At 38.8% G+C, this 27,249-nt stretch overlaps 1 pseudogene; it reads left to right on the forward strand.

The window, feature by feature from the left end:
* On the forward strand, window positions 1-27,249 carry LOC127194896 (eukaryotic translation initiation factor 3 subunit J-like; annotated as a pseudogene).

A 27,249-nucleotide genomic window follows, 5' to 3' on the forward strand; every position in this document is an offset into this window, starting at 1 on the left:
ATGTCGACCCAGCCCCAGCGGACACTGCTGCTTCACAGCTCTTTCAGCTATAGCCCAGGGAACACCGGCAAGGTTTGTGGAGGTTTCTTTTGTAATTTTCTTTAACAAAATTATGCAGATGCTTTTGGGTTCCTCTGGCTTCTTCTACATAAGTAGTCTTTCCCCCTGAGAACATTTTGTCCTCCATGTAATGAGTAAAATGTGATCCTTTCTCTTATTTCCTTAGGATTCTTTGAACAAGCTTTCCATCAGCTAGGACAGTAAATGTACCACTGAGTTCATATGTTGAGGCATGGTGCCCAGGCAGTATTGAGAGGTGATTGGGTTATGCAGGTGCTTGCTCAGTGTGCTACTAGTGGGCTCAGGGGAGGACACTTGTCATCTGGGTCACACCTGCGAGGAGTACATCCTGTCTCTCCCTCTCTAGACTTCCAGCTGCTATGAGTTGAGCAGCTCTTCTCTGTCACAGTCATGCCTCTGTGATGCTCTGTTTCCCCCTAGTGTAAAAGCACTGGAGCCAGTAACTGCAGAGTAGAGCAAAGCCTCTGAAGCCATGAGCCAAAGTAGATGTGTCCTCTCTTGAGTTGATTCCTTGGGTAGTTTCCACAACAAATAAAGGCTGGCAGTTGCTTTTTTAATAATTTACCCTACACTAGCATCCCAACTGATAGTATGAATACTCAGACTTCCTGTTTTGTATACTTAGCATGGAACTTTAGTTGGATAATAGTGCTGTGAGTTTCCAAGGATGAATGTTGGCAATAGATACCAACAGTTATCTACTTCTCAGTGAGTATGTGTAGGGCTTCCTACAGGATCTCTCTCTCTCTCTCTCTCTCTCTCTCTCTCTCTCTCTCTCTCTCTCTCTCTCTCTCTCTCTCACTCTCTCTCTCTCCCCTCCCTCCCTCCTTCCTTCCCTCCCTCCCTCTCTCTCCGTCCCCCCTCTCTTCTCTCTGTGTCTGTGTGCCTGTTTGTTTGGTGCTTTGATACATCAATGACAGCTCTTGCCAATTTCCAACACAGTTACACATTTTAATCTACACCTTTATTCTTTCCAAAGGGAAGCTGGAAAACATAAGAAAAATATGAATTTGCTCACTTGTATTCTGACATATGTGGGCACATTTTACCTTGTTTTATTTTCTCATTATCTTTCTTTAGTTCGAATAGAATATAAAGAGCCACAATAAAATCACCTTTGATTAACTGCCCCCTCCCCCAGACACACAGGAAATGCACACACACACACACACAGAGAGAGAGAGAGAGAGAGAGAGAGAGAGAGAGAGAGAGAGAGAGAGAGAGAGAGAGAGAGAGAGAGGAGAGATGTATTTATTATTGTCAGGTTGTCTAATTCTTGTGTCCCTGTGGAACACTTTATATATTTCTTAGCATTATATAACAGCAGATTTTCAATCTCCTGTTTGTAATGTGTGTACTGTTAGAAACAGACATTGTTCAGGATAGAGCATAGAGTGGAGATGAAAACAGAAAGTCTTTTTGTTCAAGATATTCTCAGAAAAACAATTTTCATACATAGCTCATCCCGGTGAAACTACGGCTTTGGTGTTTTTCTAGGGACAGCATGACCTGCGGTGGTGATTCCTTGACTATCCCAGTTTGGCAAATGACATGGACCTTAGAGCAACCATCAATTGCGACAAATGTCTGTGAGCCATTTCCCTACCCTCTAGCCTCTTGAGAATCTTTACGTTTTCTCTAACTGGGAAATTCCCAGATGTATCTGGGAGGGACAAAGAGGCTCTCAGAGCAGAGTCATGCTGTTTATTTTCTCTGTGAGGTAAGATGAGAGGATGGAAGACGAAACATGAACAGACCATTTGGTGGAGAGAAAAAAACTTCAGGGGAAATGGCCACCCACAAGACCGTGAGTTCCTTACTGGGATGAATCACGTATTTCGCATAAACTGCTCTGTTCCAGGGCAATGCTTGGCACACAGCAGGTACTCAAACAACCGTGTGATCTACCTCTCTGTTTCCTTTTAGTGATTCACACTCAGCCTGAGAAACCAACAGTAAAACGTGTTATTGAACTGAGTTCTTAATACTACAGGCAATGTTTTTCTTGTAATTTAATGATTATTAAATGAAAATAAAATTAACATCTTTAAAGGGGAGCAAGTGAAAAATTTAAATTCCACTCTGTTTTAAGTGATTTGTTAAGAAGTCTCCATTATACAGAGTGGTTGAATTTTTAAAACATTTTAATTTTCCTCATGAGATAGTCAAATAAAACACAGACATAAGCAGAATGAGTCATACCACTTTTCCCTGTTGTAAACTGTAGTTGGATAAAGAGATACAGACCGAACTGCTAACCCTGAACTCTCAAGTGTTCTACATGTGGTTCAGGGTCATCTATTCTTATTTATTTGTTTGGTTGGTTGGTTTTTGGTTTTTCGAGACAGGGTTTCTCTGTGTAGCCTTGGCCATCCTGGAGTCACTTTGTAGACCAGGCTGGCCTCGAACTCACAGTGATCTGCCTGCCTCTGCCTCCCAAGTGCTGGGATTAAAGGTGTGTGCCACCACATCCGGCTTATTCTTAATCATTAATGACATCTTCTGATACACATGATTTTTCCGGTTCCCCTTCACAAACACAAATTAAAACAATCACAAATGTTTCAAAGAAAAATAAAACTAAATTAGTGCTAGCAAAATAAAATAACTGAAAGGATGTAATTCCAATTTATCTTATTTGAGACAATAATTTGATCAACACACACTAACCAAAGTCTGATCCAACACAAGGATGGTACAAGCTCCTACTGTAATGAGAAGATTTCTGCTTCCATAATTTAATAAAACAGAAAAAATGGGCTAAAGTTATTTCTAATAAGTTTCATTTAATCCAAAATACTACATAATTTCATCATGTATCAGTCCTGTTTTTAGTGTTTATTTAAATATAGCTCATGTGTTAAAGAGACTAACAATAGCTTCTTTTGACCAATTGCAGCAACATGAATTTGGGTTGCTTTGAATGATATGTTCTATTGTGAAAGAAGTTGCATGAACAGGAGCAGAACAAAACACTGTCATAAACAAATGTACTTACCACATGCTTCTGCGAAATCACGAGTAGGCAGGTTATAGCAGAGCAGGGAAATCTCTCTTGTGAATTTCTTTTTATTTTTAAAGTTGGAATTATTTTACTTTTTGTTTTCTTTTAATTTTTTAAAATTTTATTAATTTATTCAGATTACAACTCAATTGTTATCCCATCACTTGTATCCTCCTATTCCTCCCTCCCTCCCACTTTCACCCTATTCCCCTCCCCTAGGGCTAAGACTGAGGGGAACCTCCTCTCCCACTATATGGTCATAGGCTATCAAGTCTCATCTTGGTGTCTTGCTTATTCTTTCTCTGAGTGCCACCAGGCCTCTACCACCAAAGGGAGGTGGTCAAATATGGACACCAGAGTTCATGTCAAAGTCAGTCTTCGCTCTACACATAACTGTGGAGAATGTCCTGTCCATTGGGTAGATCAGAGTAGGGGTTTGATATTTACTATTGTATTGTCTGTGGTTAGTGCAATAGTTTCAACCGACCCCCCTGGGCCCTGATCCACTCATCATGATGTTCCTCTTGTAGGTTTCTAGGACCCTCTGGGTCCTTCTATGTCCCCATCTCTTATATTTCTCTTACTTAGAGTCTCAGTAGGATGTCCTCACATCTATCCCAATCTCCTGGTAACTGAAGACTTTCATGGAACATGCCTTATGGGCTAGTGCCCAATTATAACTGAGTATATACCATGTGAGTCTTTCTGCTTCTGGGTTAACTCACTCATTATGATCATCTCTAGTCCTATCCATTTGTCCACAAATTTCTGGATTTCCTTGTTTTTAATAGCTGAGTAGTATTCCATAGTGTGATTGTACCATAATTTCTTTATCCATTCTTCTACTGAGAGACACTTAGGCTGTTTCCATGTTCTGGCTATTATGTATAAGGCTGCTATGACTATGGTTGAGCATATGTCCTTGTTGTGTGGTGGAGCATTTTCTGGGTATATTCCAAGGAGTGGAATATCTGTGTCTTGAGGAAGCCCTATTCCCAGTTTTCTAAGAAAGTGCCAGATAGATTTCCAAAGTGGTTATACAAGTTTGCATTCCCACCAGCAATGAAGGAGTGTTCCTCTTTCTCCACATCCTTGTCAGCATGTGGTGTCACTTGAATTTTTTATCTTAGCCATTCTAATGGGTGTAAGATGGAATCTCAGATTCGTTGTGAGTTGCATTTCTCTGATGACTAAAGACGTTGAGCATTTCTTTAAGTGTTCCTCAGCCATTCGATATTCCTCTGTTGAGAATTCTCTGTTTACTACTGAGCCCCATTTCTCAGTTGGGTTATTTGTTTTGGTGGTGTTTAATTTCTTGAGTTCTTTATATAGTTTGGATATCAGACCCTTGTCAGATGTAGGGTTGGTGAAGATCTTTTCCCAGTCTGTAGGCTGTCGCTTTGTTCTGTTGACAGTGTCTACTGCCTTACCGAAGCTTCTCAACCTCATGAGGTCCCATTTATTAATTGTTGATCTCAAGGCCTGGACTGTTGGTGTTCTGTTCAGGAAGTTGTCTTCTGTGTCAATATCTTCCAGGCTCTTCCCCACTTTTTCTTCTAACCGACTTAATGTCTCTGGTTTTGTATTAAGTCTGTAATCCACTTGGACTTGAATTTTGTGCATGGTGACAAATATGGGTCCAATTGCATTTTTCTACATGTAGGCATCCAGTTAGACCAGCACCATTTGTTGAAGACACTACCCTTTTTCCATTGAATAGATTTGGATTCTTGTCAAAAATCAAGTGACCATATGTGTGTGGATTCATTTCTGGGTCTTCAATTCGATTCCATTGCTCAACCAGCCTATTGCTTTGCCAGTACCATGCTGTTTTAATTACTGTTGCTCTTATGGTACAGCTTGAGGTAAGGTATGGAAATTCCTCCAAAGGATCTTTTATTGTACAAGATTGTTTTTGCTGTTCTGGGACTTTTGTTTTTCCATATGAAGTTGAAAATTGATCTTTCAATGTTTTTAAAGTATTGTCTAGGTATTCTTTTATGAATTTCACAAGCTATCTTACAATAGTCTCAGCTCTAGAGTTGATCAAAGCTTGTAGTCTGTTAGTTTAATACATTTTATGTGTTTAACCTAAACTTCCCAAGGTGTTAGGTCAGGTGTAAAGGTTGTGCATATATTATTTTTTAGGGAGACTATGGATGGCTAGCCAAATATTTGTCCCTAAGTTCTCTCTACTCTTTTTCTGAAAAATCACAAGGTGCCAGTCTATTTCAAACCAGACTGAAAAATCCTTAATGCATATACAACATACACAAGTGCTCAAAAGCCACATGTGGCTAATGGCTACCCTTTGCTTGGTACAAACCTTGATTGTTAAGTACAGCAGAGCCTATGACATATGTAAATATATATTTCTCCTTGTGTAACTGAACCGGTACAGACGGAGCACTCCGTACCAACAGTGGAAGAACATCCTACTTCAGATCACTCACCTTCTTGAGCAATTAGAGTTGAGAAGTTTGTTACTATTGTTTTCCCAGATTTTCTTCTACCCATTTTCCTTCTTTATTTACCCTGAAGCTTTAGGTAACATGTGTGAGATGATTTGATTGTTCTATAAATGCCAAACCCCTACTTGTGAACCTTCTGGTTCCAAGCATTTCTGACAAGAAATACTCAACAGGAATTAAGTCTGGAAGCTCTCAAGGACCTGACTCCATATTATCTCTCTGTATTTTTCTGAGAGAAAGGGTTTCAGATGTGTTCCAGATGATGCGCTCTGTTCCACCATCTTAATGTCATGTTAATTTTATGCAGTAAAATCTCCATTTTGGTTATCCTACTGATGATTCTAGGATTTTCATTTTAAATAACTTTTAAATCATGTAAAAAATTTTGTGCAATGTACTTTGAACATGTTAACCTACCTCCACTCCTCCCTCTCAGCCCTCCATCCCTTGACATTCAACTTTGAGGTTACGGTTTTCTTTTCATTTTTTCCCCGTTGAGTTCAGTTTGTGTTGCACTAGTTTGGGGGTTGGGTGTTCTGTGGTTGTGGTCATCCTACCAGGAGTTGTATCATTTTAAAAACCTGACTGCTCCTCTCCCAGGAGCTATCAACTGTCACTACGCCAATAGCTCCTCAGCTAGTGGTAGTAATACACAGTCCCCTCCCCAGTCCACAGTGGGACTCTGTGTGGCTGGAGCATGCCTGGGTCTTGTTCATGTTGTCACAATTGCTTTAAGTCCATATGTGTGTCTGCCCCATTATACCTGGAAGATGCTGTTCCTTGAGATCACCCAACGCATTGAGCTCTTACATTTTTTCTACCTTTCTTCCGCAAAGATCCCTGGGCCTTAGGGTGAGATTCCATTTCCTTACTAGTTGAAATGTGTTTAGTTTTTGCTTTTTTGAGAAAATACTTTTCTTTTAGTGTTGGAATATTCATTTCTATACATATTTAAATATATTTTAATATCAACTTCACATATCTGTGTGAATATCCAATAAGTGTTTTTGTCTTTTTGGAGACAGAAAAGGGGAAATTTATAGCTCTTTGGAAATGTACGAGGTTCTTTGTCTTATTCTAATGTGGGCTATAAGGATAATATCTTATAATGACTCTGGATTCTGTTATCTTTCTGTGATTCTTTCCCCAGTAGACAGTTCAGTTATAGTCTGATTGCCTTGAATTTGGAGTTTGCGTTTTTATATTGTGTGGCGTACATGTAAAATTGCTGGAGTGTTGGTGGGTCTAAGACTCCAAAGGCTAGTTATGTGATTGTGCTGTTTCTTCTCTGTGAAATGCTTCAGATGAACCACAAGGAGTTATTAAATCTCAAGTGGGATCACATCACTCAGTTCCAAAGTGTTTCAAGTCTCTTCTTATGGCTGATCTAACAGAATCCATGTGCTTTCAGGTATCCTCAACCCAAAATGCTCCAGATTACACCAAAACCTGTCAGATTCAGGAGGATTTGGGAATAGGGAGTTTTTAGTTAAAGATACTGAACCACTAAAGTCTATTAAAATAGTCTGAAATCTGAACATCAGTATCTCTGAAATCTTAAAAACTTCTGGTCCAAGCATTTCTCTCAACGATGTTCAACCTACATTGTGTCCTCTATGTTTGGTGTGTTGCATTCCTCTTTTCTCTATAACCTCAGCACCTCAGTTTTCATTCATTTCTCTCACCCTGAGTCATTCTTTTCTTTTATTCAAAACTGCCATGTTCACTGATACTTTAGCCTTTCTTCACACATACTGTGACCACAAAAATTAGATGGTTGGGTCCCTTATTCAGATTTCAGCTAAGATTCTGACTCCATTGCTGTACCTAAATGGCTCAAGATCACTTTAAGAATTCTGGTTAAATGTCTTGATAGCAGTTATTAGTGGCGGGACTTGTGTATTTATTTTATGCTTCACACAAACCCGAATACAGGGACCATGGGAGAAGGGACTTCCTTTAACTTATAGCTCTAATTCCTGAAATAGTAACTAAGTCACTGTGACATTGAATATTTGCTTTTAAAAAAGAATGACGTCATTATTTTTCCTCCATATTACTCATACTTCAGATGCATATTATGTTACATGATTTCTAAATTTAAAAGTATGCATACATCACAGTATAAGTGCACAGCACAGGTAAGTATGTCTATATCAGTGTGTGTGAACATGTGCATTTAGAACCAACATAGAGCAAGAGCTATTGGGAGTGGAAACTACCACAGCCACCTTAGACTTGAGTGGTCTCCATTGCATCCTCACGAAGGACCACAGGGTGCTGCTGCTGTTGCCTTTCCTCCCACTATCGACAATGTCATCACTTACCCTTCCTCACTGAGACTCAGCCAAATTAGGTACAGATGAATGGTTTTTACCTTTTCAGAATTCTTTGTGTTTCTCGATTTGTTTCTGAAAATCTCAAGCACTCAAAAAGCTCTTGTTAAAAGTGCTATGCTTGCTTTGCTTAGGACAGATCCTATGAGCAAACAGGGAAAAGACATGAGAGTACTTGGGATGACTCAGATGTCTACAGAGTTGGAGATGCTGACTCGGGGTCAGGTTCTGCTGTTCCCCAAAGAACCTGATGGTTGGGAGTTGGGGGTCGAGTGCATGACCTGTGTGTGTCCTACGTCTTGGTCTACAGGTATAAACAGAAGCTCTAATCCAAAGTTTCCATTTTTTCTGAAACAGTGTTTAGATTTTTTTAACTTTATGTTATTTGTGCAGCTTCAGAAGCAACAAGAATTCTTTGTTCACATTAGGTAAAAATTCTGGGTTAGCTTTGAGACATGTATCAGCTTAACACAATATTTTTTTTAACTCAACAATATAATGGCTGGCTGACAGAGTTTCAGCAACATTACCCAAGCCTCAGGGATGCACACAATGGGAGTGATTGCTGACTTTTCCCTCTAGATGCAGGCATGATTTTAACACGTGGAGTCGGAAATCACACAATTTGTTTTCTCTACTTTCTATGATTGTGGCATTCTTCTACAAAAATTGAAGCCAGCAATAATATGTTTCAAAATGTGAACTATAACGTGAACCTAAGTCTCTGCTTGCCTGCCATGACAAAGCTCATTAAACCCTCATATAATTCAATAAATTTTCTATCCTCAAAACGTCTTCTTCCTTCCTTTCTAATACAATGACACTTGTGAGAGTCCTAGTGGCAAGCAGGGTATAGCAGTGCTATGGAAACCCACCTGCAGTCTGCCTAGGACCTGCTCTCACACTTGATAAGGTGCCAATCTAATTATGTATATCGGGAGCCTTCACTCCCTCTCTGGAGAGGATTCTGACTCTCGAGTGCACCCGGTATCTGAAAAGCCAAGATAAACCTCATTTCAAGCCTGAAAGTTTAAAGCAGTTTCTTACTTAGTGCCTAAAACTAATTCAGCTATGCAAGGAAAATATTAATAAAAACAGACTTGAAATGTTGGCATGTTTTTTAATACATATTCAGAAAGGAGTGAGAAAAAGAACCGCCAAAGCTCATTACTTGATATGTGAGTGTACAGTTCAACATTAGCTTCCTCCACATAAGTTCCCAGGGGTTGCTCTGTATCCACAGGGGATGGTGGATATTTTTATGTTCTAGATGGTTTTACTAAAACAGGACCAACTTAGTAAGGCTAGTACATTCCAGAGGATATTCAGATGTATGCTTTAGGGAAGGGCTGCTAAAATGATCGGAATAGAATGAAGCTGAGGGTTCGGTGTTTAATCGTGGGCGCAAAACACTGAGGATGTTTTCACACTGAGCTTTTAGCCCTTGGAGTGTGGCAACATCCTGCTGACTTCACACGGGTTGATGTCTTACTCCATTCCCTATGGTGTGGAATGCAATCAAGTTCCATGTGCTACATTCTCATGGTGCTTGCAATCCCTGTTTTACACTAATTTATGATTCTTTAATCCAAAGTGGTTGACTACAACTCCTCTAAAACCAAAACTGAGCTTTCTGGGAGATGGGCTATTACACAGTACTGACTCCATCAGAATTTCAGGAAGGTGACTCATCATAGATCTTAACATGACCACAGCGAAGTTCAAAATGGTGATGTGTTAAAAGGCACACAGGCACATAGAAGAGGTCTGCTAACATAGGTCTTTCTCCTTAAATTTCTACTCTGTACTGACTAATTTAAAAAGAAAGGTGTGGATGAAGGAAACAGGAAGAAAGGGAGGGAGGGAGGAAGGAAGGAAGGAAGGAAGGAAGGAAGGAAGGAAGGAAGGAAGGAAGGACAAACCAGCAACCGCACTGAAGTTGCCCAGTGGAGATGTAGCAATCTAGGCAGCTGCCAAGGATCTTCTTGCTCACTTCAGGAGTGATGTCAAGAAACCCACTGCCTCCCGCTGTCCCCAGACCACTTTGATTGTTTCACATGGGAGCATTTTTGCCTCACTCCAAGGTGCTTGCACATTTTTGCAATGTAAGCATTTGGTCCCCCCCCTTCCCAAGGCTAAACATACAAAGCGAAATTCTAACATTTCATACTTGGAGTCCCCTGCTCCTAAGCTAAAAGACTATGGCCAGCACCTGACAGGCTGTTAAGGACTGTAGGCCCTGGCATCTGATTCTGACACTCTGAGAAGCCGAAGTTCCCGTAGTCAAAGTATAAGTTCTGAGCCTCCTAACTCTACAACCAGGGATGGACCATTAATTGTTTTAGGTCTCATTTCTCTGTGAGGGAGGGTGGATGACCTGTGTGCTGAGGAGAACAGGATACCCACCCAGCAGAGATGCTGCCCCAAGTGTGTGATGTTAAAGCCTCATTGCTGGGTTTGCCTAAAGATCTCCCTCTCTCTCTCTCTCTCTCTCTCTCTCTCTCTCTCTCTCTCTCTCTCTCTCTCTCTCTCTCCCCCCCCCCTCCCCCTCCTTCCCTCCCTCCATCTGTCTGTTTGAAAGATTCTAACTATTGTTCACTGTTCACTTGAAGAAATCTGGAATACTCTTAGCCTTTAGCTGCTGTGTGTGTGTGTGCGCGCGCGCACGTGCGTGTGTGTAAGCATTTTATTTCTTCCCAGAAATGTTTTTAAAAAGATAAAATGTCAACAAACTATATTCAGTCTTGATGTTTCATAATATGACTGCTTGAAAGAATAAAAACAGATTAGAATTCTCTGAAAAGCATACATAGGCATTTTTCCCTCAGCTCCCTAAGTTTTAAACTTCTTTGAGGAAATCTAGGCACCCTCGAGAAGAAAGCTGTAAAACTTTCATTTAAAGTTTTCACCCTTGTCAAAGATAACTAATATAGCAATCATATTTCCTGAGTTCAGTTCTTATTCTTTACCCTTTTATTATAATATATGAACTTTGTAGAGGAAAAAAGTCAAAATAGGCAGAAACTAGCTCTGCTTTTTTCTCCAGAGCACACATTTCTAGTATGTTGTACAATGTCTTTTCTTGATTATTTTAGCAAAATTTTGTCATTTGATGTATAGTTGAAGATGGTCTTATAAACATTCCAGTTTTAGATTGCATATGAACAGACACCCAAAAGCATTGTAATTCCTAAATGATATTTAAATGAAATTTTCAACAGTACAATATAAAACTGTGATTAATAGATGTTACTGAGATGTCAAAATGTGAAACATTTTATATCCTTCAGTGTATAATAAGCTTATTTGGAAGAAAATTCATTTTTGTACATTGCCTTTGACTTAGACATTTAGATTATTTAGGATTAGATTTGTTCTAGATTTTTTTAATGAAAGTATCTTGGAAACAATATATCAAATGTCTGCTTGAAATGGGTTTATTAAAATGTGGTGTGTCATTGTGCATTTTAACAACAATTAGTGAAAGGATAGATCATGAATTTGAAAAAGAGCAAAGAAGGATATATGAGAGGTAAGAAAAGAAGGAAGAGAAAATGTAATTTTGATATTAAAATATCAAAAAAGAAAAGAAATAACTTAAAAGTATTTTATTAAAACATATTTTCACTTTTTAACTTAAAATTTTCATGTAGTACATTTTTATTGAAAAATATTTTTCCTACAATATATTCTAATCATTTCACAATTCCTCCCAAGATCCTACCCACTTCTTCACCCATTCAACTATAACACCCTTTTTCTTTCTCATTAGAATACAAACAAGCACATAAAATGATGATGATAAAAGAAAAATAGATTAAAATAAAACCAAACAAATCAGAAGGACAAACAACAAACAGAAAAAAGAGCCTAAGAAAAATCAAAAGAAACTCAGATAGCCACAGAGATACAGACACATTCACAAACACAGAAATCCCAGAAAACCACAAAAGAATCCATAATACATATTCAAGGACCTATAATGGAAAAACAAAACAAAACTAGCAAATGAAAATGGCAACAAAACAAACTAACGAACATTACAAAGCATTATGATAACAAAGGACCTCCAAAACTTCCATTAAGTTCTGTTTGTGTTGGCTGTCGTTTGTATGCACATTGGAGGAAACTAAAGGTTACCAATTGGAGATAACTTCCGGGTTAGAGAAGGCAATGGGGGTGCTGCGGGGGGGGCCTTGTGTCCATTTCCCCTCTCGGAACTGGAACCCCATCCAGTACAGACCTCTCCGGGTCCTGTGCTTGCTGCCTTGGTCTCTGAGCTCAAATGTGCATTGATCATGTGGCTTTAGAGGGCCTGGTTCCTTGGTGTCCTCCATTTCCTCCATTTCTGAGGATCTTTTGGCCTCCTCTTCTGCAGGGTTCTCAAATCCCCGAGGTGAGGGATTTGATGCAAATAGCCCACTTAGGATTGAGTGTTCCAAGGTTATCTAGCTGGGGGGCCACATTTATTCTCATCCATTCCAGGAGGAAGCTTCTCTGATGGCAGCTGAGCCAAACACTAGGATATCAGAATGTTGTTAGGGGCTGAGGCTTTTGTTGTTGATGTTGTTGTTTGCTAGTTTCTTTCTTTTTTGTTTGTTTGCATTTTTTACTTTTTACATTTGCATATACATTTGTATTATTACACATATATACAATAAACTACATACAGCAAGAAGGACCACAAAACAATTGGGAAGTATATAAATGTTACATTCGTAGTGTTTTGCCTACTTGTATTTGACAACCTTGGAGAAAACATCTTTCCTATCTTGATGAGTCTAAAATTCTGAATGTAAATCAATATCCATCATATCTCATCTCTATCAACTTAAAAACTTCTATCTATTCCGAAAAACAGCTTAACCCCTAAACAACAAAGCTTAAAATTAAACTATCTTGTCTTCAACCCTATCAGAGGCTTGAGAAGGAATAAAATTAATTATATGGGTAAACAGGAAGTGCAAATTAGCAGCTTCCAAGATGAGAAAATGAAAGAGACAGTTGGCTACGTAGACAGTCACTCAAAACTCTGTATAATGTTGCAGTGTCATCTTCAGCCTTCTGGTATATTATATTTGGCAGGCATATTTGTAAAGCAGGAGCTACTAGGTTTAACAGATAGATAGGATTCTATGGATAGATAAGGTAAAATAGATAAGTTCTTTAAAAACCTCAGAGACCTACAGAATAGTTAATTTTACAATTAAGCTTAGTTATGTAAGAGGCAAAGATGATTTTAGGACTGATAGATGTTTTAAGTTGATAGAGGTTAGATGTGATGGATATTGATTTACATTCAGAATTTTAGACTCACCAAGATAGAACAGATGTCTTCTTCAAGGTTGCCAAATACAAATAGCCAAAACACGATGAATGTAACATTTATATAATTCCTGATTGTTTCATCGTTCTTTTTGCTGTAGGTAGTTTATTGTATATATGTATAATAATATAAATGTATATGTAAAAACACATTTTAAAATGTTTTTATGTTTTTATGATTTTAAGGATCCTTTGACAATAAGACAGATAAACTCCTGGCAACATCTAGCCTACCTCAAAGAGATGGCTTCAAATGTAGCAAACAAGCCACTGGGAAAAATGCCTTCATTTCTGCTACAGACAGAATTCTGCCTAAAAGGGGGCAACTTTGGACACAGACAGAGTCGACGGCCAAACTCTGCCAAGACCAGGTAAGTTCTCAATAGTACCTGCTTGCTGTTTCTTAAACAAAGCAGTAGTATTTTGTTTTACCCTAGGATCCTGGGCTTTCTAGTCTCATGTTCTTAGAAACCTGAGCAGTGTCAAGGTTGGATTTCATCTCCTGGAGTGGGCCTTCAGTCCAATCAGATACTGTTCCATAGTCCCACACGCTGTGTCCTACTGTTGGCATTGACACATTTTGCGGCAGGCCACCAATACAGATCAAAGGGTTTGCAGTTGGGTTGATGCTTACCTTTATCTTTCGGTAACATGAAAGGTGCTTTAAGTACTGTGAACACTGACTGGTAAGTAAGGTAGCCACCAGCCTGACTTCGCAATGTTCAATGGATTGTGAAGATGTAGTCTTCAGCAATACAGCCTGACCATCTACTGTGGGAAGCAACCAATAGCTTTTGAAGTAGCTTGGGTTGTTTGGTAGTCCCTATGGGCCCTTTGGCCAACAACTCAATTTGATGTAACCCATTCTCAGAACGGGATGCTTTCCTTAGCAATGGGAGGTATCCAGGTGGGGCTCTATCTTCCTGGGTATTTGACTATTCCAAATAGATCACCTTCGTATATACTCGTACTATATTTAGACAATGTTTTCCCTTCCCCCAAAATTTCGAAGATCCTACTTACCTCCCTACCCACCAACTCTGTGTTTTCTCTGTCTCAAAAAAGAGGACACTCACAAAAATAAAAATTAAACAAGCAATGCAACCAGTAAGACTAAAATGAAATGCTAAGAGAAAACAACCCAAAAAGCTCAACGAGAAACCACAGAGTCTAATTTGCTTCAGGGTACAGGGCTTGTCCTGGAGTGTGGCTAATATACCCAGTGACATTCCAGTAAAAAAAAAAATGGATTTTCTCTTTCCCAGAAGGTATCAATGGCAAATGGCTTCTTTGCTAAGGGTAGACATCATCTCTACTCCGTTTTCTTAGTGATAGAACTTTGTCTGGCTTGACCTTATGTAGGTCTTGAACAGACTGCCACAGTCGCTTCTAATTTGTATTTGCATCAGTGCTAATGTGTCTGGAAAACACTGATTCCAGGGAGTCATCTATTCCCTCTTGTGACATAAAGGTTACTGAAGTAACTAATCACACTTTGATTAAATTTAAGGACCACTCCATGAGATGGTATCCATACCTGACCAAAGTATCCAAGAACTAATCTCAAGAACTTGAGACTAGAAAGGCCATGGGCCTAGGGAAAAGCATATTACTATTATTCTTCTAAAGGAAATAGAAATATTTCTAATTTAAAATGATAAATAAATATAATTGAACAATCTCAAGCCCAGCCATATGTTAGACTCATGTGGGGAGATTTAATTGCCACCTTAGTATTAATAGAGTAGGACAATGAAAATTTCTATTTAATTGGGCTATGCAAGCTGTAAGGACTGGACTACCATTTCTCATGACAAGAGAGAGTTCAAAAGTCAGAGGAACACACAGAAAAACTTACAGAAGTCTGTTTGCATGCTAGAGGATATCTTTTTTAATCCCATGAAAGTTTTAAAGTTAACCAAGATATCAACGTGTCTTTTCTACTTTTACAAAAGGGGAATTCCTGTATATTTTTCTTAAATTGACTTATACAAATTCATGGGGGTTTTATTTTTCATCACACATATCAGGTAGAGAAATGAAAATTCAGACGAGCCACCTTACTCAAAGACTCACATACATAGCTATTTGGTTGGGGCTATGAGGGATTTCTTTATAAAGTTATCTCAGGGTTTTACCCAGGGGAGTCTAGAGACTTAAAAAAGGTGAGCAGCCACAGAAAACTTCATATATCTGAATCTAAGTTAAAAGTTTGAAGATACTTTACGCATGATGGTCAGCTAATGCCTTCTCTCCCCTGACTGCTTCTGAACCCCACCAACATATTTCTCTCCCAGCTTTGTATCCTCATCTCTTTTGTAAAATAATTCAACATGTTCATTATTGTTGCATGGTTGTGATGAAGCACTATGGCCAAGGGAAGCTGTGGAAGAAGTACTTTGTTGGGCTTATGCTTCCAGAGGGCTAGAGTCCACCATGGTGGGGAGCAGCACAGCAACTGGCAGCATTCAGGCCAGCAGAGGCCAGATGCTGGGAGGTCACATCTTGAACTAAAAATACACAGAAGAAAGAGTGGACTGCAAGTAGGGTGAGATTTGAAACTCTCAAAGCTGACCCCCAGTGACACACTTTTTCCAGTAAGGCCACAGCTCCTAAACATCTCCAAAGGATGCCACCAACTCGAGACCAAGTATTCACACACAAGAGCCTATGAGGGACATTTTTCATTTAAAACAAAAGCTTAATTTAGTCAACTGGGTCATCTGCATAATCTGAAAATATAAAACATCAAGTTAGAGAGACTCAAGTACTACTGTGCTGAATGTTGAAAAAGTTTATATTTTGTTCAGAATCATATATTCAAATCTTATGTTTTTCAGAATAATATGATTAAAATACAGGAAAATATCTAACATATGTTTAAAAAGATATAGCTTAAGCAACTAAATGGTCTATATAATTTAGTAGATAAACTGTCTCAATTATTATAAAAATACAATTACTGATAACAGCTCTTTTGTCTAATAAAGTAAGTAGGGGAGATGAGTTTTATAAAGGAGTTTTAATCTAGCAGCATGGCTACTCTGGCAAAGGATCACAAAGAAACATCTAGGTCTGTGTGATTCAGATAGAATATAGACACACCCTAGCACACCCCTTTAATCCCTCTGGCTGGAATACAGACACATCTTTAGTACATACCTTTAATCCCAAACAATGGCATCTGCTTGAGTAGCAGACAAAGTGATGAATCAGAGAAAGATTTGATATAATGAGTCAGAGATAGGATACATCCAACTCTCATGAGAACAGACAGGAAGGAGAAGCTATTAAAAGGCATCACAGAGGGAATAGGAGGAGGAGAGTACAGTGCTTATTCAGCACAAAGTCTCAGAGGCTGAAAACATTCTAGGCCTAGGTTAGCCGATGAAGGCTGGAAGCTGAAGACATCAAAGTCTGAGCTTGCAGAAGTTTAGGTGGTAGGGAGGCTAGAAGCTTCCAGTCCTAGACCTAGGGATAGTTAAATAGAAATGCTTTGGGTTTAGCCCAACCCGTGTATTCGTAAAGCTTGGGCAAGGCTTTCATCTCATCCCGTCATCTCTGAAATAAAAACATTTGCAGAGATTTTTTTTTTATTTTTGTTTTGTTTCTCTATAAGAATTAAAAATGCATGGTCTTAAAGTGGATATACATCTCTGTGTTCCCAGTGGATGTCACACTACTGCCACATGCCTTCTTGCTATGGGTCTAGCGATGGATTGTGTACTAGTCGATGTTAGCTACCGACTCATGGGGACTCCTGAACCTTGCTTGCTGCCGACATAACTAAAATCCTGTGCAAAACAGCAACTGTCAGATCAGATCTTACCTCCTACAGTTGGATGTCTGTCAACTCAAGAAAATGTCAGTTGCCCTCCAAAATGAAGTTTTCTGATGATTCAAGCAAACATTTAATTCCTGGTGGTTAAATAAGAGAACAGAGAGAGAGAGAGAGAGAGAGAGAGAGAGAGAGAGAGAATTTATAGCAAGAAATTTGTATTCATCAGGATGGTGAATGTTTCCATTAAGATAAAAGAATACATACATATAAATTTGTATTTCTCTTCTATGTTTAGAATTCCTTGATAGAAAAAGCTCCACTAATTTCTCAACAAACATCTGTTCTACTGAGAGCAAAAATCTTCTCAGTAGGAAACACCAGGAAGTTGAGTTGCAAAAATGCTACTTATTCATTATTTCTACATTTCATCAAGTAATAGAAAAGCTAGGCCAATCTCATGCAAAATACAAGGCTAATATTGTTTGAACCAGAAGATGTGTTAGTGCACATCATCTGAACATATGTGCATGGTTTCCTTATTGAACTCATCCACAGGAGTTTGAGTATGGCAAACCAACACATATAAATATTCAGCATATAATTTTGATAGGGACAGAGACACAGTAATAATGTGGGTTGTTTCTTTTTCTTTTCTCTATTTTTATTATTACTTAAGTTTTTTCTTACAATATATTTTAATCATATTTTCTCTCTCCCCCAAATCCTCCCAGGTCTTTTCCAGCTCCCTATGCACCCAACTTCATGCTTTTTCTCTCCTTCTAAAAAAAAAAAAGTAAAAATAAAAACAAACAAAAATAAGACAAAAAATGTAAAAATACGGAAACAAGACAAAAAGTACACAAACAACATTATGGCATCTTTTTTTGTGTGAGACCAACTGTCCTTGACCATGACCTGTGATGGGACGTGGTTGACACTCCACTGGTAGAACACTGATTCTCCCTTTGCCAGCGTCAACTGCAACTCGTTTCTTGGTTGGAAGTGGAGCATCCCCCTTTTCACTGCTGGGATTTCATCTGATTATCCTGTGCCTATCTTGTGTATGTGAGTTGATGTGCATGCGCCCTGTTGTATCTGCAAGACACTGGTCCCTTGGAGTCATCCACCATCTCTGGCTCTCTCAATATTTCTATCTCCTTTTTTACATAAATCCCTGAACCTTGAGAGGGAAGATGCTGATGAAAACATCACACTTAGGCTAAGTGTTCCAAACTCTCTTACTCCCTTGGGTGGGTATCTTTGTTAGTTAGTGTCTACAACAAAAAGAAGGTTCTGTGATAAGGGCTGACAGATACACTGATCTATAGGAATGATGGTTCTAGACCATTATCTATGTATATTAAACCAACCTGAATTCTAGTCACTATGGATTTCTGTCAACTGTTCCTGGTTCTCATGAAACTCCATTACATTCCCAAACCATTCTGTTCTGCAAGATATCACCACCATTCCCTGTAACCAACCATCCTTTGAAGGTCTTTCCAAGAATTTCTCACTGAGATCATGTGATCTAATCATTTCACAGGGCTATGGATGATTCATTTCACATGTACTGCTTAAATAGATCATCCTCCATGGGCACTTATTGCTGCCATCGAAATATTTTGGCTGGAGACCCATCACACTATCTCTTCCACATTCTCAGTGTCTCTTCCCAAGTTGATCCATTTCTGAGACTTATTACTCCATCTTATGTCATTCTGATGCCACTCCCAGAGGAGAAAGGCGGAACTGAGAGTCACCCATAAAAATGAATTCATTTAAGGTGTGCTTCAAAGGGATTATTTAGGTCTTGCCATAGTAGTTGTCCCTACACACTCATTCAGTCTTGTAAGCATTTATGGAGAACTTTAAATTTTCTACTGCATCATGAAAAGTAGCCGCACAGGATGAAGAGTAGTAATAAGACCCTCAGGGTGATAAGAATTCAAAGGTAAGAGTAACGTTAAGATCATGTCTAACCCAAACGATACGAGCAGGAGAGTGTGTGCTGATTATATAAAATACTTGCTCTTATTTTAAAGCTTATTAAGAACAATTCCACCTCTATTTTGAAGTTTTATGAATATATCTAGAAGCTCACTTGAGGAGTACACTGAATAAATCCAGTCGATAGCTGATAACTCTCTAGGATCAGTCCATTTCTAAAGAAGATGGCACATGCTAAGATTTTATTTGAGGCATTGAAGAATAGTACTACATTTTTATTTCATATAGCTAGAGGTTGGGATTACTAAAGACTTTAAGACTCATAACTAAACTATTTCATTCACAATCAATAAATATATTTTAATTTCCTTAGCAAAGATCTAAAATGACTATTTTGATGCATTAAAAAGTGAAAAATTTGACATAAAAATAGTTAACACCTAGCTTGGGGAGAAAGTGTGTGTGTGTGTGTGTGTGTGTGTGTGTGTGTAAAATCTCCATATGCTTATATTTCAAAATAACATACTATGATCTAAATGAATATTTGATAAAAACATGGGAAAATATATATTCACAATGCAAGAATTTAAGCCTCTAATAGCCATCAGATGTTAATTTTGTAGGCTTACTCTTTTGTATGCAGTTTGGGGAAACTGACTAGTTACAATCTTGTCATTAGTACATGCGTTTCATTCCTTTTGTGCATGGCTCCCTTGAAATACATCCCCCCTGTTTATTTAATAGGTAATGTATGCACTTAGTAGTTTTGAAGGTAAACTCCACAAACAGTGAAAGGCAGATGTAAGCCCTTCCTTCTGGAGCAGCATCTGTGTCCTCTGTCAGTGCTTTCACGAGCTTCTCGTACATCGCTCTAGACAAACACTGTGCTTTTCATCTATGTGCTGATTTGATTTTTGATTTTACTATCACCCCTGAGTATGTAATCCTGCATACCTGTTTTACTCACTGAAGATTTTGTTAAAGGTATTTTCATGTCATCCTATAGGAAAGTGGATATGGCATATATATTTAATCAATAGCCTACAGAAGAATGTTTAGCTATTTTTCCAAATTTTGCTAGTGTTAAATTTCAAGGACTATACTTTTACTTCTATTATTTTACCTTTAGAGTGAAATTGTTGGGAAGACCTATAGGATTTCAGACTACATACATTAAACACACTTTATGCATTCCATGCATTGTCTTCATGTGTTTCCTGACTACACATGTAAAATCACTCACTAGAGCAGGGAAGGGGAGGAAAGGGGGAAGGAAAGTGGGGAAAGGAAGGGAAGGGCAAGGGGAGGGGAGGGAGGGCAGGGAAGGGGAGGGGAAGAAGGGATGCAGTCCAAGATAATTTTGAAATGAAAGGCATCACCTTGATCCTGGAAGAGCTTATAGAATTTTTGTATCTTCCAAGCTAAAATTTATTAAAATGATAAACTGTGTCAACCAGGCCATCAGAATATGATACAGGTGAACACTTCATGAACTACACTTATCTACAGTGACTAGAAAGACTGTAAGGGGCTCTGAGTGGGTCACTTTGGATACATAGTCTCACCTATGACGACCAATAAACATGTACATTTTATGGGTATCATAAAGGGCCAAGTAGAGACATGTTGTTCTAGACAGTAGGGAGGGCTTTTTAAGCCAGTGAATTATATTCAGCTTAGAAGTTACACTGGGAATGGAGCATTTTGCAGAAGTTTGTACAAAAGATATTAAAGGTTTAAAGGCCAGATACAAAGGTCAGAGCTGATACCCAGGAAGTAAAAGTTTAACATCTACAGTTTTGCTTTATTGACTAAGAGAATAATAACAGCTTCACAGAGCTTAATAGGAGGAATTTTTGAAAAAGATAAGTTGAATTTTCAGTTCCTTTAAATACCAGGGAGACACAGTGACACATATGAAACACCAGGATAAATATAAAATATTACCATTGAATAAAAGCTACTTTAAGTTAAGTAGCAGAAGATATCGATACTATAATTATTCTAGTTCATCTAGAAACTTCTTTGACTGTAAAAGCAAATGTGTGCCAGTGTGGATTAAAAAGGTGGGAATCTTTTTTTTTTAACCTATATATTTTTTTTATTAATTTATTCTTGTTACATCTCAATGTTTATCCCATCCCTTGTATCCTCCCATTCCCCCCCCCCATTTTCCCATTATTCCCCTCCCCTATGACTGTTCCTGAGGGGGATTACCTCCCCCTGTATATTCTCATAGGGTATCAAGTCTCTTCTTGGCTACCTGCTGTCCTTCCTCTGAGTGCCACCAGGTCTCCCCCTCCAGGGGACATGGTCAAATGTGAGGCACCAGAGTACGTGAGAAAGTCATATCACACTCTCCACTCAACTGTGGAGAATATTCTGACCATTGGCTAGATCTGGGAAGGGGTTTAAAGTTTACCTCCTGTATTGTCCTTGGCTGGTGCCTTAGTTTGAGAGGGACCCCTGGGCCCAAATCTGCCTGTCATATTGTTCTACTTGTAGATTTCTAGGACCCTCTGTATCCTTTTATTTTGCTATTCTCCCATGCGTCTCTCATTTAGAGTCCCAATAGGATGCCCTCCCCTCTGTCCCAGTTTTCTGGTAAGTGAAGGCTTTCGTGGGACATGTCCCTTGGGCTAGTATGCAGATATAAGTGAGTATATACCATTTGATTCTTTCTGCTTCTGGGGGAATCTCTTTCTGGGAAAACAATCAGGGTGAAGTTGGATGTTCCTGGGCTTGATGCCTCCGCTCCAGGACATGATGGCTGCTCCCAGCATCACTGCCTTGCCATTCCACTACCCTGACTGGTGGTGTCCAATCTTAAGGTCACTGCCAGGCCATGAGATGGCTGTTGTGGTTCTGGTCAAAGCACACACATCGCAGCAACAAAGAATAAGGAAAAAGGAAGGACAGCACACACATACCCATTGTCTGCATCCCTTCTCTCATGAAGTTTCCCACGGGGGATTCTGAGTTGGTTTGTCTTATTCATTTCTGTTCGTTTGCTTCCACACTCCCATTCTGACTAAACCAAAACTCTGATAGAGGAAGAAGATTCAATACCAAAGATATGACTAGTCTCTTTAGTATTCGAAACACATGAGTAAAGGGGTGGGTTCCTTCGAAGGCTGATTACTGCATAATTATGTAAATGTTCACAACTTTCAAAGCCCACTTTTCTTTATTAGCCAATTTAGTCTTCACAGTATCAAGTGAGCTTCTAAAAGAAGCAACACAGAAGAAAGAATGCTGCACACTAAAAGTAACATTCAGAACCAAACTTGGTTAGCTCAAGGCCTTACCGTGGTCATAAGCAGTAAAACTGATTGCATTTTCACTGAACTGACAGAGTACTTTTAATTTCACATAGGCTATTTCTTCACCCTCCAGAAAGTACAGAAAGTTACACCAGATTATTTCCAATTTACCATCAGAGAAGTATCTACAATATACCTTAACTATTCAAAAACCGATGTTACTGTGAGTCTCCAAATCTCTACAGATGGTGATCAAATGTATTGTGGGTTTGGAGAGGTCAGGAGTATAGGTGGTTTGGCAGATTTTCTGTTCCCTACCTTCTCTATTTCTGTATCTTCCCTACTGTGAGGAGAAAAGTCTTTTGTAAGACAGAAGCTTTTTCTTTTGCTTTATAATATGTCATCATAAGATGCAAACTGAATGTAGATATTAAAAATAATCCATTCTTAGAGAGTGACAGTACAGGGGCATGGATAACAAAATCCTTGGGGCTTTTTTTTCTTTTTGTAAGACACTGGTCATCTTTTTAGCATTGGATGCTCACATGCATTAAATTGAGCATATTAATGAGCATAGCATATATCTGTTAAGAGTAATCATTTAAATCCCCACAACTGTCAAAGTTTAAATTTTATAAGCTATAAATGTTGCTACATAGTCCAGCAATGCCCTTTCTAGAAAAGTATTGAACAGGGACTTAAGGTCCCTCACCATACGAAGGTAACAACACAAGGCTGTGTGAATTGACAGTATTTAAGCTCTAAATCCATTTCCTTCAGTTCTGTTTGTTTTCCTTCAAGGCTATGGCAGTGCCATTAAAAATTATTAATAAGCACAAATGAATGACCCAAACTAAAAAAAAACTTCATTATCAATTAATGGCTTGGAAGCAGAGGTATTTTGGTAAACATCTAAATACAAAACCTTGGTTGGAACATACAGTAGAGCTGTGAGCTAGCAGTTGAGCTAGATGCTCAACTAAAAATGTAAAAGAAATTATACCTCTTATCGCCTAAGCTCCAGCAGGTATGTTCAGCCTATGTCCCAGGATAGCAATGAATGGCATAATACAAAACTGTAAACTTACTTAAGGCTTTTAAACATTTTTCTTGTTTTTGTAACTGGACCATGTGGTTCTCAAGCATGAACTCTGTGGTTGACAGTGCCAGACTGCACGGCCAGAAGGTTGGACACATTTGCAAGTCAACATAAATGGAGCTTAGTTTCCGAAATGTTCCCTTTTCCAATTTTTGCACTACCTAAAAAAAAAAAAAAAAAAAACAAGTGTGAGTAAATTCAATAATCTACTTTTTGTCCTATCATCCTTATATATTTCTATATTCCTCCTCTTTCTTTTCAATTCCTATCTCCAAAGCCACAAAAGAAAGATAAAGGAAAACAGAGATATCCCTGAGTCCAACCTTGTTTTCTGGTCTCTGAAAAAGATCAATAGTAAATTATAACTAACTCACAATGAGAATAAACATCTATAGCCCAGGAAAAGAACTAAAACCTAGCCAAACATCCCTAAGGGAAAAGGAGCATCATGCTCTTAAGTTTTTTTTTTTTTTCTGGCTGATTTGAGATGAATAATACCTTTGTAGGGGCCCAAATAAAATGGAGGAAAATGGCTAAACAAGCTAGGACTAGCATTTGTGGTCCAGTTTCTAAATGTTGAGAAATTCCAGGCTTAGTACTAGTCCTACATGGGACAGTCTGAAATGCTGGACCAATTGGTATCAGAAGCTTTCTTCAAACCTGTCTTGGGAGCTGTCCTGTTCTGATGAGGCACAGCAACTGAAGCACTTGGAGCTGGAACATGAAGGATGCAGGATGTCAGCATTCAGCAGGCTGAGAGGAATGAGTCCTGTGAGGTCTGATGAAGCATCAGCGTCCAGTTCTCTTGTTCTGCAAACATATAATTTCTCACAAGCATTATACAGTCCTAAAGTTATAAATGTGTGAGGTACGCAGGATGCACAGAACAATTAAGGCTGGCTCTCTGATCTTCGTATGAGCAGAAGAAAGACATCTGTAAATCTTCATGCCATAAGAAGAATGACATCTGATAATAGGGATTCCTTAACTAGCAAGAACCATTGCCTGTGCACACACATTCATGTCTCAGCCAGTCTCAGAGAAATTCCCATGTGGTGGGATTGGCACTATAAATTACCTGCTTATTCTGCAGTTTTAATTCTTTACATATGGATTGTAGCCCCCTCCTTCATCCCTTCTTTTCCCTCCCCTAGTCCTCAGAAAAGAGAGCCCTCCTCCCAACACCTTGTTACTCACAAGTTTATTTTCATTCATTGGTATATAATGTTGTATGTTGATGCAAAATAAGTTTAATTCTGATACATTGGTATAGATTTAAAATTTAAGATTATTCTTAAGACACATTATATATATTTCTACTATACTATGAGGTATTGTGCCCATATAACTCAAGTAGAATACAAGGTTTACTTCCAATACTTTGAAGGTGCTATTGCAGGCTGTTTAGGATAAGTAAGTTGTACAAGTTAATTATTAGTTGACCAAATCATGGTCATGTCAATGACTAGTCTATTTACAACACAAGAACATACATTCTAGGTTTAACAGGTAGATAGGATTCTATTGATAGATAAGGTAAAATAGTTAGATAAGGTCTTCAAAACCCTCAAAGAATTATAGAATATGGCATTTAAAGACATTTTTATGATTTTAAGGATCCTTTGACAATAACTCAGGTTAACTCCTGGCAACACCCAGCCTACCTCAAAGAAGATGATGAGCATCAAACAAAACAAAACAAAAGAACCAAACCTCTTTATGGAGATGGCTTCAAAGGTGGCAAACAAGCCACTGGGCAAAATATCCTCATTTCTGCTATAGACAGAATTCTGCCTAAAAGTGGGCAAGTTTGGATGCAGGCAGAGCCGACCGCCAAACTCTGCCAAGACAGGGTAATCAAGTCCTCAATTGTTCCTGCTTCACGGATATGTCTGCCATATATAATGGGCCAAAATACAAATACAGGTAGCCAAAACACTGTGAATGTAACATTTATATAATCCCTGGTTGTTTCATTGCTGTATGTAGTTTCGTGTGTCTGTGTGTGTGTGTGTGTGTGTGTGTGTGTGTGTGTGTAATAATATAAATGTATATGTAAAATGGGAAAATGGGGGGGAGGAATGGAAGGATACAAGGGATGGGATAAACATTGAGATGTAACAAGAATAAATTAATAAAAAAAAAAAAAAAGAAAGAAAAGAAAGAAAAAGAAGCGCTAGAAAAAGGCCAGCCCATAAAAAAAAAAAAAAAAAAAAAAAAAAAAAAAAAAAGAATAAATTTTTAAAAATTCTTCTTAAAAAGCCAGTGTGTGAGCACTCTATTCGCAGTGTGTGGCCCTGAGTGCTTAATATCAATCAGTGACCCGCACAGGGAAGGGAAGCACCCATGCAGGGATCTACTTCCACTGTGAGCAAGAACATGCCCAGCCAGACTCCAGCTGCTTGGACCTTGCTGGTTTGTTGCGGGGACAGCTAAACACTAGTGGGTGCTAACAAGGCTGCTTCCTACAGCTGCTCCTGGTATAGTTGAACTAGTAATTGGACCCAAAAATGAAAGGGTGGTGGTCCCTCGGCTTGCTTAGCCTTCCATTCTTTACTGGAAATGCTGTGGGTAGGTGTAAAACCTCGTGAAAAGCATTCTGAGCCTTAGGGATGGCTGCTGGGACAGGTCTGTTGGATGCAACCAGCAGAGTCCACTAAGCCTCATATGCTTTCCCCGATGGAGTGAAAGCTCAGTTGGAGCACTTTATCCACAAAGTCCGTTTTGCATTAGGGGCGTTCTCGGAGCAGCCCAAGGACCTGCTTTGCTAGGTTCTATCAAGGCTTCCTTTTCTCTGTACGTACTTTGCTCACAATGTCTTCATGGGTTGAACAGTTAATAGCTGCAGAAATATTTGAAGTACGTGTTGGATTTTTTAAAAAGTCCTCACAATAGTGATTTTATTAAGTTAGTTGCTTTATAAAACATCGCAGATGTCATAATTGTTAACAATTTACCAACTTGTAGCTTGCACTTTGCTGAGCATGTTTTATAAAGAAAAGGAATTGCCAAAACTCTGTTAAAAGTTTTTCCACTGTAGCCTAGAAGACCAACAGCAGAAAGGATAAAAGAGAAAGGACGGCAGCAGGAGAAAGGGCAACAAAAGACTAAGAAGCGGTTAGAAGAGCCTGAAGTGCCAACACCTGAAGAGGAATTAGCAGATCAACTTTGGCTGAAGGAATTTCAGGAAGAGTCAGACCTTGAATTAGCAAAAGAAACTTTTGGTGTTAATAATACAGTTTATGGAATAGATGCTATGAACTCATCTTCAAGAGATGACTTCACAGAGTTTGGAAAGTTACTAAAAGATAAAATTACACAGTATGAAAAAACCAGATCTAGCCAATGGTCAGAACATTCTCCACAGTTGAGTGGAGAGTGGGATATGACTTTCTCACGTACTCTGGTGCCTCACATTTGACCATGTCCCCTGGAGGGGGAGACCTGGTGGCACTCAGAGGAAGGACAGCAGGTAGCCAAGAAGAGACTTGATACCCTATGAGCATATACAGGGGGAGGAAATCCCCCTCAGGAACAGTCATAGGGGAGGGGAATAATGGGAAAATGGGGGGGGGGGGAGAATGGGAGGATACAAGGGATGGGATAAACATTGAGATGTAACAAGAATAAATTAATAAAAAAAAAAAAGAAAAAGAAAAAAAAAAAGAAAGAAAAAATCACTATATTGTGCCAGTTTTTTGGAAGCCTTAGTTCGAGATGTCCATATTTCATTGGAAACTGATGACTTCAAAAAGATTACCAACTCATTGACTGTGCTTTGCAGTGAAAAACAGAAAGCAAGCAAAGTCAAGCCAAGCCAAAGGGAAGAAGAAAGGCGTGGTTCCTGGAGGGGAACTAAAGGCCATCCTGAAAACCGATCTAGCAAATTATGGTGGATACAATGGAGGGTACGTACAAGGCTGTGAAGACTTCATGTGA

This window comes from Acomys russatus, chromosome 10 (assembly GCF_903995435.1).
Source record: "Acomys russatus chromosome 10, mAcoRus1.1, whole genome shotgun sequence".
In the NCBI taxonomy this organism is placed as follows: Eukaryota; Metazoa; Chordata; class Mammalia; order Rodentia; family Muridae; genus Acomys; species Acomys russatus.